The following is a 15251-nucleotide window of genomic DNA, read 5'->3' on the forward strand; positions in this document are numbered from 1 at the left end:
ACATTTTTTTTTTCCTAGTAAAATTAAAACAACTAATAGATTGAGAGATTGTATTTTTAAGCAAGAAGATTAAGAGTAAATCTGCGTATGGGTCGACTGACTTAGATTCCATTAGTTTTGTAAATCTTTTATCTTAGATTCAGTTCAATTAAAATAAATTCAATTATTGTTTAAAAAATATTAAAATATTAAAAATAATTTTATATTAATATTTTATATTTTTTAAAATTTAATTTTAAAAAATAAATCAAATTTGATCAATCTAAACTTTAAAACTCATATCTAAAATTCAAATCGAACCCAATTTTTCGAAAACTTGCCGTTCTTTTTATCATTTTTCTTTTAAGTCCAAAATGGCGTGCTGCTGTCAGATGTTTTTTTTCTCTTTTGGTCATGAATATTCCGATTCTAAACATTTTACTCATACTTCCAGGTCTTTATCAACTTAGTTAACTTATGTATATCTAGTCAATTGAATCCATTCAAAAGAGTTTATAATTATTTTGTATTAAATTAAAGACTCGACAATTTAAAATTTATATTTCAATAAATTATCATGTTCATATACAAGACATGGAAGACTTATCAAATTTCAATTTTTTTGAATAATTTTATTTTATTGATAGGCTAATGTTTTCCTCCTATTTGTAGTTAATTGAGTAGTAAATTAATAAAAGGTCTCTTCATTGTTTATTTTATTAAACATTACACATAGACCAACTTTTTAATATTTGAATTTAAATCAAGTCCAACTTATTCTCGTATTTTCCAAAGCAAGGATTCCCTTTCCACTCTCCATCCTTCCTTCTCTTTTCATTTTTACCCCTCTTTATTCCTTTTCTTTTTTTTTATCAAAGCCTGCAAGTTTAGTCCTGGTTTTAGTTTTCCTTTTACATTTTGATAAGAAAAAGATTGAAAGGATCAAAACACCAACTCATAGTGTTTCTTATAGTTGTCATTCAAATATTTCTTTCTTTTCTGTTTTTTCTTTGGATAAAAGGATAAAAGTAAGTGACAAATGCAAATAATAGTTTTAAAAAAATAATAAAATTTAACTTAATTTATTTATGTTATTACTTTTAAAAAATATATTCAATAATTTTTTTATTTTTTATACTAAAAAATATAATTACTTGGATTTCTCCAAAAAAAAAAAATAGCAATTACTTGGTGTTTAATCTTTTCATTAGAGGTTGGTACTTATGAACAATTATTTAACATAATTTTGCTAGTATGAAGGTTGTTCTGGGGTGAAGATCGGCTACTACGGTCGATAGCTAGGTACTTTGGAAAGGCAACTTGACTAATTACTTTGTCATTTTGCCGGTCGAAGTTCCTTCCATTTTTTTTTTCTTCAAAATTCTGGACCTATGCTACAAGGGAGTTTTTATTCACACCTCATATTTTATATGTCTATATTTTTTAAATTATTTTTAAATAAAATTACTTAATTACTTTTTATTTTTTATTTTTTCTTTTCACGTTCCTTTCACTTTTAAATTTTAAAATTTATAAATCCCAAAGTTTTTAAAAGTTTTTAATAGAAGTTTTTGAATTTGTCTCCAAAAACTTTTATTTTTTTTAGATTTGTATATTTGAAAACTTTTATACTTTTAAAAGTTTTCAGATTTATATATTCGAAAGTTTAAAAATTTTCATCAGATATTGCATTCTCAATTAATTTTTTTTCAAACCTAAATATAATTTTTTTTAATTTATCGAATATGAAAATTTGTTAACTTATATAACTTATAGGAAATACATGCCTGAAAACTTTAAAATTGAGATAAAAAATAATTAAATAATTTTACTCAAAAAATTAAAAAAAATATAGGTGTGGAAATAAAAAAAAAAAATTGGATGTGTTTAGAACCTCTCGTTCTACAAATAAAAAATTATCAAAAAAAAAAAAAAAACCTAAAAAGAAACAATGTGATGCAAATGAAATATTAAGACTTTGGACGTTTAAAAAACATTAGTGAGCAACTCCGCTTTGCATTGGGTGGTATAATCAATTTTATAAATAATCGTGAAATTTTTAATAAAAGTTTATGCATAAAATTTTATTTATATACATTTGAAAAAAAGAAAATTGATCAATTTGTAGTAATGTAAGATTAAAAATTGTATATCTTTTTGCTAACTATTGATTTTAATAGATCTAAATAATAAAATTTAACCATTATTTTTTACTTTTTGATTTCTCTTATATTAAAATCAATACTTAAAAAATTATATAAATTTTTTTTTAATTTTACATTGATGGATTGATATCTAAGACTTTCTTCAATGATAGAGAAGGATAAACAAAAGGCCTTTCAAAAGCTAAAGGAAAAAAAAATTAGCGCATGAACAAGTAGATGGGAACAACAAACTCTATCACAAAGGGGAAAAAGGGTTTTCATTAAGTCCATAGTATTCCTTCTTATGCCATGAGTTGTTTGTTATAGCCAAACTCATTATGTGATGAAATTAATGGGCTGATTAACAAATATTAATGGTAGCACAATAAGGAAAAATAAGGCATCCACTAGCTCAAGAGGAAAAAGATGTGTAAATCCAAGTTTGAAGGAGGAAGGGGCTTTCGAGATATGGGTGATTTTAGCAAAGCCATGTTAGTAGAACAAGGCTGGCAGATAACGACCAACCCAGGAACATTGATCCACCATGTCTTAAAGGAAAGATATTTTACAAATGTGTCCTTCATAGATTCTGAGTTGAGGTATCAACCTTTTATGACTTGGAGAAGCATTTAGGCAACAAAAGCTTTGCTCAAACAAAGAACGAGGTGGAGAGTTGGTGACAGAAAAATGGTAAAGATTTGGATAGACAAGTGACTGTCATCTAATGAAAGGTTTATGATATCTAATGAAGGGTTTATGATCAAATCACTAAAAGGATTATGCAAAAAGAATAGATGAGGTTTCTTGAAATCTAGTTTAGTGAAGGTGGCAAAAGAGTAACTAATATCTAGGTATTTGGTGGTTTCTAGGTTAGGTTATTGATATTCTTATTTAGGTTTTTTTAGAAGAGATGTGGTAAAGAGAGGAAAAAGGCATTGTTGGTATAAGGAGAAATAAAAGAGAAAACAGCTTTGCAGACTAGGGATAGTCTCCAATGGATGGTGGCAAATTAGAAGGTTGAAAAACTGAGTGGTTGATCTAGAAAGGATTCTGTAGAAGACGAATAAGTAGGGCCTATTAGAGGAAGGAAATAAAGGAAAAAAAAGGACAGGTCGACCCGTTCACTAGCCCACGACCCATTCCAAGCAACCCAGCTACAACTTATTCCAAATAGTTGGGGTTAAGCCCTTACAAAAAGCAATCATAGGCCTAGTTTCGCTTGTGATCAAATTGGGCCAAAAATCAACCTAAATTGTGATATTATTTTTTACTTTAGCCTTTGTTTACTTATCCATTTTTACTTGTTTCATTTATATTTATATTGTTAGGATTATATCTATATTATCATATTAAAGATATGTTTTCATGATTAAAAAAATTTTAAAAATATAATTTCAATTATACAATTATTTCAATGATAAAACTTTAAGAAGTCAATAATGGTTGATTTCTTGAAAATTTTGTAGTGTTAAAATTTTTTAAACTCTCCAGAATTATGGAAAGTTAAGACAAAAATTTTAATCTATAAAAATTAAGAATAAAAATAACTAGAATGTAATACCTAAAAAATGAAAATTTAGCAAAATGGTGAAATTCTAGAAATTAAGAACAGCTGAATTTTTAGAAATTTTTTATAAGAACTTTCTATTTAATATCTTTAGAACGGTGTAGATTTAGATAAAATTTTCAACAACAATATTGATATATGTTTTCAAACAATGATAAAGTTAAAAGAATAAAAATCTAGAAAATTTTAGAAATAATAAAGATAAATCTAAAAAATAAATAGTAATAAAATAAATTTGATTATGGGATTTTCAAAGATCAAGAATGGTTGATCCTCTAAAAAATTCTAGATGAAAAACTCTAGATGATAAATTTATTTTGTAAATTTTTACTAGAATAGTGATAAAATTAGATAAAATTTTAATAATTATATTTTTAAACATAATAGATAAAAACGATAGAAATGAGAAGTTTTAGAAATAATATAAAATTTTGAAATAAGACTAAAGTAAATTCGATGATTAAATTCTAAGAGATCAAGAATTGTTTATTTTTTTAAAAGTCTTTAAATGGTAAAATATTTCTAAATATTTTCAAAATGGTAAAAATTTTAGATATATCTCAATACAATGATAATTTAGATTTAGAAATGAAATTTAAAATAAAGTAAATTCGATGATAAAATTTTTAGTAATCGTAAATGGATGATTATCTAAGACATTTCTAAGTGAGAAAATATTTTTAATTTTGACCCAAATGATGGAAGAATTAGATATATTTTCGATAAAAGAGTGATTAAATCTTTTTTCAATGACAAAGCATCTTCAAAAAAATAAATGGGATTTTTAAATACTTTTAAAATGATGATGTATTTTTAAAAATTATACTAAATTGATGGAGAAATCTTAAGAATTATTTTCAATATTTAAACATTAAAATAAAATACCATTAGAACTAAGATGATTGTTAGGATAATTTAAAACTAAATAATACCATCTTAGGATGAGTGTTGTGTGGGTGCTATAACATTTTCTATACGTAACCGAACTCACAAACTTAGTTTTGAAATGTAGACCAAAACTTATTCTTTTAAGGACTCTTAATCAAGTTTAGGACATCTTTAAGAGGATAGATTCACTTAGATAACCAATCACACCTTAATAAAAGATTAGTGACGACTCTTAAAAGTCTATGTCTAGCTATAGGTTTACGAATCTATACATTATGACAGTTTGATGACTCTACTATGAATGCATAAAGAGTCGAGCCATAAATTTTAAATTTATCTTATTCTTTGGTGTAATGGTCTTAAATGTAATAATTATGTAATTTGTTTACTAACATTTTTTTTCCTTTATCTTTTTTTGTATTTTGATTTACAAAAATTTTAAGGTTGAAAACTCTATATATTTCTTCACACACACACATTTATTTGCATTAAATGAGCTCTATATCCAAGCTCTGTCCCTTTTAGGAGGAAGTAAAGTACCCATACTTTTGTGAGATTTTATATCTCTACAGTGGCTTTCGAAATACTTTCACTCAAATTAAATCTTTTCTGTTGGTAGCCTATGATAGGTGAGATTGGAATACCTTACTAGTCTGTGATAGATAATGATGTAAGTACAATTTAGGAACATTTGGTGATCAAAATCACTCAACCCTGTATATAGTCTATATTTAAGAGGCCAACCTTAAGATAAAGTCATTCCTGCCCATCGTTAAATATAACCTAAACTAGGACACAAAAAAGAACAATCTGTGTGATATATTAATTATCTAACTTTTAATTTCTTTATTTAATCATTTGACTTTGTGCATTTGCATCATTTCAATTGTCATATTGTTTGTTTAACTTTACGCATTTGTATTATTTCCTATTATTGTTTATTTAACTTTGTGTATTTGCATCATTTCGATTATCATATTGTTTATTTAACCTTATGCATTTGCATCATTCCAATTGTCATATAGGGAATATATGTCACATATCAGTTATTCATAAACCAGATCTCATACCTATATCCATAGAAGGTCAAACGCAATTAAAGTATTTACCAATTTGTTATAAATCTTTTGATTAGTTGAAAGCCAAGTCAAAAGAAATCCAATGCTAGGAGGGAGATTGTTTACTTGAGGATTATGTGTCAGAACTTCCCAAAATGGTGCATCTTAATCTCCAACAAGATGACCTAGCAAATTTATGCAATATTTGGAATCATTTGAACAAAACAAGGTAAGAGACATTTGAAAAAAAGTATGGGGATATGGCTTCACTTTTTTCAGTAGTGGTAGATAACAATCTAATCAGGGCCATGATACAATTCTAGGATCCATTATATTAGTGTTTTGTTTTCAAGAAAATGGACATGGTGCCAACTATCAAAAAGTATATGGTGTTACTTTAGTAAGATCCAGTGAATTGAGATAAAATCTATTAGACAAATAAAGTGTGTTATTGTAAGAAACTGACCAAAATTTTTAAACTCGGTTTATCTCAGGTTGATATAAATGTCAAGTCAAAAGGCGATAGCAAAGAGATTCCATGAAGCTTTTTATGGAACTTCATTAAGGAACATTCAGATGATGAGCAAGGCATGGCTACAATGGTTTTAGCCGTATATTGGCTAATAGTTTTTTTTTTTAAAGTTCTAGGCTATGTTAAAGTCGCTGTAGTGGACTTTATGGATCAATTAAGCATAAAATCAATATGGCACCAGCTATTTTGGCAGAAACTATTAGAAGCTTAAACCATTGTCACTGAAATAAGGATAAACGTTTTAATGGATTTGTGCAATTACTTTACATCTGGATGAAGAGCTATTTCGAGTGCATAGAGAATAAGTTTTATAAACCTTACCTTATTTCTAGCTTTCCTATCAAGGAATTTTATGATAGTAAATGGTTAAAGCCAAGATAAAAAAAAAAGATTGGATAAATATTTATGAAAACTTAGCAATTAAGAGGTGGAATAAAGGGCAACATGGATGTGACATAGTTCTACACTTTACAATTATGAGAATCAACCTTGGGTTTCTCTGTTAGGGTTATGGGGTGCTATTAGCTATGCTCTAACACTGGTATGGAGATAGTCCAGATATGAGTAGTTTATTCTAATAACATGGTTTCAACTAGTTAGAATTCTCATTCACTAAGAAGGGAGCTCTCAAAAAAATAAAAGAGATTACTACAACTTAAAAAAAAGACTTTTAGGGTTGGCCAAAGGAGGCTTACATATGATGTCACTCTTAAGTATTTTATTCGGCATGTTAAACAAGCCAAAGACATTGTGATCCCTCAAGAGTCCAAATCTGATCAACTCATGAAACCAACCTTACAGGATCCCTTACTGAAAGTTGAAATTGCCAAAAGAAAGCTCCAAAATGAAAGAGATAAATTAGAACAAAAGAATAAAAAGCTGAAAAGGAATATGAAAGATAACTTAAAGTTGCTCAATGAAGAAATAGATTAGTGGGAAGCCTTATTTGCTTATTTAAATAAAACACATTCTTCAGTCACCCTTAAACTGGCTCGACTCCTTAAGAAAAATTAGCTACTACAAGCAAAAGTGGAAGAAGGGTAAAAGATGATTATTAAAACCAAAAGACACAATCAAATGTTTCAAGAGATGGTTGATCAATGTACAACATAAATGAGTGTCCTGGCCAACAGATGCCAATGTATGTTGATAGAAATGAACAATTAAATAATGCATATATGGCAAAACATGAGCATTTGAAGCATTTGTTTAATCAAATTTGCATTGTTGCTAATAAGGGATCTGAAATGAAAGAGAAGGTTGTAGAATTAAAGATAGGGGTGTAACTAGTTAGAGCTTATGGACAACAATTTGTTAATTTCTTAGATGAAGCATAGGATCACTATCAACAAATTAAGAAGTTTATTAGGAGATAGATTTATATTAGGAAGAAACATTAAAATTTTGTTATTTGGCTTTTTATGAATGTAGTTTTGGAACTTTGATAGGATAAGTTTTCAATTCAAGATTTCTTTTATTAATAATTGTTATATGGCCAATAATCTTTAGTGCATTGATTTATTCATTCATGCATATATAATACCATGTGCATACCATCATAATTCTTAATTGTTGTAAAAGCATTAGTACCTTAATTATGGTAATAGCATCAGTACCTTATCATATGGGGGCAATCCAATACTCAATCGAGAGATACAGGCAGTTAAAAGCAAAGATTGACAGTCTCATTAATAATGGCACCTTAACCCATGAGCTTTTTAAGTAATGAAAATCTTAACATAGGTTGATTTTTTTTGGATTCATTATGTGACAATTTTAGAAGTTTGTTTTCAATATTGATTGCTTGAGTTTTTACATGGTTAATTTTCCACATACATATGAAAAATCTCAAGAAACTTGGTGATTCCTGTTAAGAATGAGTATCCCAAGCCATTTCCTTGAACATTTCATCTTTTTTTAATTGGAAAATAAAAAAATCTTAATAATCCTTTAAGACAAAAGCTTCAGAACTTCACCCCATTTGACCATAACGAACCTTAAAAATTATTGATTTTCATTTAGGATAAAAGCAATGAGATGGTCAATTAATTTGCAAATCTTTTAAGGCACTCTCCTAAGTTTTCTGGATTTTGGTGATTTAATAAATGCCAAGGCTATTTCAAATATTTCACCACTCAAATTCCTTCACAAATCTTTCATATCTTTTCAAGTTGTTCGATATCTTGATTTGTACAATATTATTATTTTTTTCAATCTTTCACCAAGTGATCCTCCGCTCTTATCTTAGAACAAATTTACTGGAAGAGCCAAACTTACTTGATATCATGAATAACCCTTTTTGATTATTTTGACTGTAAACTCCAAAAGAATTGTGAAAAAGAAGATTGTTAGGCTTTACTAAAGTAAAAAGTTAAAAAAATGCATGAGTTGCAAAAAAAGAAAAAAGATTGAGCAAAAAGAAAAAAGAAAAAATAATTGTGACATCATACTTGTGAGAGATTAAAAAAATATAAAATTAATGAAAAAGTTATCTCCTGAGAATTGCTTTTCAATAAAAGTATCCATACCTAGAGTAAAAAATTACCATCTTTCAAATTTCCTTCATGAAAAAAGAAAATATCCATTCGCTACCCTTTTTGAGCCTAATGATTTTTCTTTCTAAATGAACCCTAACTAAGGATCATCCTTCAAATTTGGAAACAAGTTCAAAAAAGAGATTTTATTAAAGGCATTTGATCTTATGTTAATAATGCCTTATGTTAAGGGGGCAAATTTTAAAAAAATGATCTCATTAAAGGCATTGAATCTTATGTTAAAGATTTAGGAAATAATGCCTTATGTTAAGGGAGCAAATTCAAAAAAAAAAAAAATCTCATCAAAGGCATTTGATCTTATGTTGAAGGTTAGCTTGAAGTAAGTTGAGTTTTAAAATTTTTGAAATCATGCAAAAAAAAAAAAAGAAAAGAAAAAAAAAAGATGAAAATGCATATTTTGAAGAAAGGGAAATGTCCTTTGGAAAAGAAATAATCTTTGGTTCAATTACCCTTAAACATGTATTTTAAGCCTATTTATCCTTTCTTTTAAAACCTTAAACCCTGACCTATGTTACGTCTTTTGAAAAATTCATTTGGATCATGTATAGATACCTAAGTTGGAAAGCTTGTTCCTAAGGAAAATCATTCAATTTGATTTCAGATGAATTTTAAGTGCTTAAATGCATGGTGTAATAATAAAATAAAATAAAATAAAATAAAAATAAAAATAAAAATAAAAAAGCTCTAGCATGAAAACTTAAAAAGGGCGGTCTAAAGCAAAAATGAAAATTTGAAAGCAAGTCATGAAATTGATTGATGCAAGAAACATTAGGCAAAAACATTTTCAAATCAACCTCAATGCATTGTAGACTTTTGGTCAACCTTGTTTTGAATAATTGTTTTAAAATCAAACATTTTCTTTATTTCCCAAAACTTGAAGCCGTGCATGACCAATCTTGGCATTTATTAAATTATCATATATTAAGAACTTAAAAGAATGCCAAAATAGATTGTACTTTAAAAGATCATCTTCATTTATGAGCTTCAATGAAGAGATATTGATATTCTTTTTCTCTTTCAATGGCCAAATTTCTTTTGATAACTAAAATCATGATATGCCAAATCATTACACCTTTCTGGAAAAATCAAGTTGAGATTTATCATATTCATTCTGCATAGTAATCACCAATTTTTAAAAGATTTGATTACATGTGAAAAATTAGTTCATATTTGAAAGATATTTGTAATTTTCATTACTGGTTTTGAAAATTTTAAAAAATGTTCAAAAAAGTGTTTTTGAATCTTAAAGCTTATTATGAGAAATAGGTGAATACTATGATAAAAGAGATTTTTTGAGGCAACAAAATGCCAAATGTAAGGGACATTTAGTGAAAATGACTCATAAATAAGAAGAATGGTTTTCAAGAATGAGATGATTGAGCCAAGAAAATATGAGAATGTTTGAACTTATAAGTTTGTTTTAAGGCTATATGATTGAAAATTTGAAAGAAGGTTTCGAGAACTTGTATGCCACAAAAGAAAAAACATTAATTGACATTTGCATCATATACATTGCATTTAGGAATGTCTAGTGCATGAATCTAGGAAATAGGGATATTGTATGATCCAATGTAGAGAAGTTAAGTATAAAGACTCTCTAGTAAAAGAATTTCAAATTCTCTTTTAAAAAGACTTCAGATGTAAATTATAATCTTTATGAAAAAGGATATTTCAAGGATGATGTGGAGAAGGTAAGTATAAAGACTCTCTAGTGAAAGAATTTCAAATTCTCGTTTAAGAGGAAAACTTTCAAGGTAAAATTCTAATCTTTTAAAAAAGGAAATTTCAAGAAATGTAAGTATAAATGCTCTCCGGTGAAAGAACTTCAAATTCTCGTTTAAGAAGAAAACTTTCAAAGTAAAATTTTAATTCTTGAAAAACAGAATATTTCAAGGATAGCCTGAACAAGATTACTATAAAAACTCTCCAATGAAAGAACTTCCAATTCTCGTTTGAGAAGAAACTTTCAAAGAACGAGTTTAATCCTTAAAAAAATTATATTTCAAAAAAAAAAAATCAATCATGGTCAAGAAAGATCTTTCTAAATTTTAAAGTTATAGAGCTTTGTTCAAATGAGCATTTTTCAATATTAAAAACAATTTGTAAGACTTTCAGGAATAATATTCTAGTTTTCTTATATGCGATCTATAAAACCTCTAGGTATGACCTTCAAAACCTTCGGGTGTCACCTTATTTTTTAAAGTTGTATGCCTCTACTAAGGAGGAGCCCTTATTTTTAAAATTATATGTCTCTATTAGGAAAGAGTCTTTATTTTTTTAAAATTGTGTAACTCAATTTTGAAAAAGCCTTTATTTTTAAAGTTACAGGCCTCTAATTTTGAAGAGTTTGTCAAAAACAAAAAAAAAAATTTGACAACAATAAAACAATAAAAAAGCAAAAAATTCAAAATAAAAAATGTTGAATAATTAAGGCCCAAACGTAATAGGCAGTTTGTATCTTTGTACAATTCCTGTTACATAAAAAATATACAAAGAGGGATAACTGTAAACACATCATTTTATCCGAGGTCTTAAAGTTTTTGAGTTTTTAAATCATTATTCAAAATATGATCTTTTGATTTCTTTTTGGAGTTTATTTGTTTTATTGAGCTTTAAATTTGATTTGGACTATAAACCTAATATTTGTTTAGTCTGTATATGTTTATTTATTTATTTTTTACTTTTTCTTTATATTTTACTTATTTTATTTTTACACTTTATTTATCTGTCTATTTATTTATTAATTTATTGTTTGGAAATCAAAAGAGAAATCAAAAGTTTGATATAGATCAAACTTGCTAAGAGATTTGAAATCAAGTCTGGATTGAGATAAAAAAAAATTCTAAAGTGATAAAAATTAAAAAAAGTTGGTAGTTTGGAGTTCTATTCAAAAGAAGATTCATTTCCTATATTAGGATGGCAACGATTGGCACTAGAAAAAGGGGGAGATCAAAAAACAAAGCAAAAGTAACAAGCAAAAGAGTTCTCAGCCATATCCAGTTGTAGTTTCACCACATAGCCAAGACCACATCTTCCCTATAATCTCAAAATAGCCATCGAAACCCACCATTCCCTAAGCAATTTCCATTTAACAAAAACCATACCCAGAAAACTCAATACCTAATACACCCGTACCCAGAACGAAAATAAAACCTATTATTCAATCCTAAAAAATCAAATTATTTGTACCCCAGAAACTTGTTAAAAAACAAACAAAAAGCCAGCCCAATAGCAATCAATAGCAAGAGCTATAGGCAATTAGGAAGCAAATCAAACCACCATAAACAACCACAGAGCAGAAAATAAAACATAAATTGTAAAAAAAAAAAGAAAAAAGAAATTTGTGGGTAGGGAATTGTACTTTGAGGTGTCAATCTGGGTTTGGTTTTTCTGGTATTGTTGGAGGAAAATAAAAAGGCTAATTTAGACAGTTGCAGAAGAGGTTTCTTGAAAATCTAGTTTGACAAAGATGGCAAAAAGGTATCTAATTTCTAGGTGTTTGGTGGTTTCTAGGTTAAGTTATTGATATTCCTGTTTGGGTTTTTTTAAAGATGTGGTAAAGAGAGTAAAAAAGTGTTGTTGGTATAAGGAATAAAAGAAGAGAAAAAATTATTACAGACCAGGGATAGTCTTCGATGGCTGGTGGTGGTGCACAACGACAACATTGACTAAGACCAGTGGGAGGTTGATAATCTGGATGGTTGATCCAGAAAGGATTCTAGAGAAAACGAAGAAGTAAGGCTTGTTAAAGGAAAGAAATAAAAGAAAAGAAGAAGGATGAGTCAACCCATTCACTAGCCCACGACCCGTTCCAAACGACCCAGCTATAGCCCATTCCATACCCAATCTATATAACTGTTGCAGCTGAGCCCATACAAAAAGCAATCTTAGGCCTGGTTCTACTTGTGATCAAATTAGGCTAAATATTAACCCAAATTCTGGTATTATTTTTTACTTTAGCCTTTATTTATTTATCTATTTTAATTTGTTTCATTTATATTTATATTGTTAGGTTTATATGTATATTGTCATATTAAATATATGTTTTCATGATTAAAAATAGTTAAAAAATATAATTTCAATTATACAATTATTTCAATGATGAAACTTTAAGAAGACAAGAATGGTTGATTTCTTAAAAATTTCTAAATGTTAAAATTTTCTAAACTCTCGAAAATGGTGGAAAGTTAAGACGAAAATTTTAATCTATAAAATTAAGAATAAAAATAACTAGAATTGAATCCTTAAAAATGAAAATTTAACCAAATGGTGAAATTCTAGAAATTAAGAATGATTGAATTTCTAGAAATTATTTGTAAGAACTTTCTATTTAATATCTCTAGAATGGTAGAAATTTAGATAAAATTTTCAACAACAATATTGGTATATGTTTTCAAACAATAATAAAGTTAAAAGAATAAAAGTCTAGAAAATTTTAGAAATAACAAAGATAAATCTAAAAAATAAATAGTAATAAAATAAATTTGATTTTGGGATTTTAAGAATGGTCAATCTTCTAAAATTTTTTGGATGAGAAATTCTAAATGATAAATTTATTTTGTAACTAGAACAGTGGTAAAATTAGATAAAATTTTAATAATTATATTTTTTAAAATAGTAGATAAAAATGATAGAAATGATGAGTTTTAGAAATAACAAAAAAAATTGAAAAAAAATAAAGTAAATTCAATGATGAAATTTTAAGAAATCAAAGATGGTTGATTTTCTTAAAAGTCTTTAGATGATAAAATATTTCTAAATATTTCTAGAATAGTGAAAAATTTAGATATATCTTAATACAATAGGAATTTAGATTTAGAAATGAAATTTAAAATAAAGTAAAGCGAATGATGAAATTCTTAGTAATCACAAATAGATGATTATCTAAGATATTTTTAGGTGAAAAAATATTTCTAATTTTGACCAAAATGGTGAAAGAATTAGATATATTTTTTATAAAAGAAAATTTAATAAAAAAAAGTGATTAAGTATTTTGTCGATGACAGAGCCTCTTTAAAAAAATAAATAAAGTTTTCGAATACTCTTGAGATAAAAAAGTGTTTTTAAGAAATTTGCCAGATTGATAGAGAAATCTTAAGAATTATTTTCAATATTTAAACATTAAAATAAAAGACCATTAAAACTAAGATGATTGTTAGGATAATTTAAAATTAAATGGTACCATTTTAAGATGGGCATTGTGGGGGTGCATTAACCTTCACCACATATAACCAGACTCCCGAACTTAGTTCTAAAATGTAAATAAGAATTTATTCTTTTATGGACCCTTAGTCAAGTTTAAGACATCCTTAAGAGGATATATTCACTTAAGTGACCAATCACACCATAATAAAAGATTAATGGCGACTCTTAAAAGTCTATGTCTAACTACAAGTTTATGGATCTATACGTTATGATAGTATTTTTCAATCGTAGATTCTAATTTACAAAACTAGATTTTAGGTTTGAGAGTGCAATCACATGTGAGAAAGGTTATAGCACCTTTACAGTGTACCCTTCCAAAAGATGGTACTAGTTTGATTTCAAATTATCCAAGCCTTAAGATATTTTTATAATTTTACCAAATAACTTAATTAGTAGAAATTGATCTTAAATTTACTTTAATTGTTTAGTAGCAATTTAAGATAATTTCCTCACATCGAGAACATTCATGGAAACTAGTATCCCACTTTAAAGAGCCTCCATCATCGGATTCATTTAATTTTTTTTGCTGTAAAATAAAATTTCATTTGTAAAAATGATTTATTTTCATAAATATCTTCCAATATATTGATAAGATTTTCTGTCAAAGATTATCCTCCAATATATTGGTAGAATTGAAAACTTATTTTATTAGGGAAAACAATTTATTCTTAGAAACAACTTCCAATATATTGGTAGAATTTTTTAAAAAATAAGTTTAAAAAAAAAATTCATTAAGTTCTGCAATAGTTTGGTAAAACTTAATTCAATATTTCAATCCGTCAATAGTTTGGTAAAATTAAAATACTTCCTTTTTTGAATACCTTTTTTTCATTTAAAAAAATCAATTAAAATAAGCAAAAATTATGATGCAAATAATATCATGCAATAATAATATATCATGCAATTATAATATATTCATGCAAAAGTAATATAGTCATGCAATAATATAATATATAAATTATCATGCAATTAATTAATAATATAAAAAAATCATAAATAATATTACCAATTTTTTTTCTTTTCTTCATTTTTTTACATTTAATAAATAATAATAATAATAATAATAATAATAATAATAATAATAATAAAACACATAAAAAATCAGAAAATGGAAATAAAATAAAAAAACAAAAAACAAAAGCAAAACAAACGAGAACAAGAAAAACTTGCAATTAGGTCGAGTCAAAAGACGAGTTAACTTCCAGGTCACCGCGAGTTGGTATGCATATCCTATGTTCTACAAAATGGTGTTGTTTGGCTTTGCTATATAAATCAAAATTTTTTAATTTTTTTCAGAAGCCTTTGGTTCTCTCTCCTCTCTCT

This window comes from Durio zibethinus, chromosome 9, assembly GCF_047325235.1.
Source record: "Durio zibethinus cultivar Kanyao isolate XHJ-2024 chromosome 9, ASM4732523v1, whole genome shotgun sequence".
Classification (NCBI taxonomy): domain Eukaryota; kingdom Viridiplantae; phylum Streptophyta; class Magnoliopsida; order Malvales; family Malvaceae; genus Durio; species Durio zibethinus.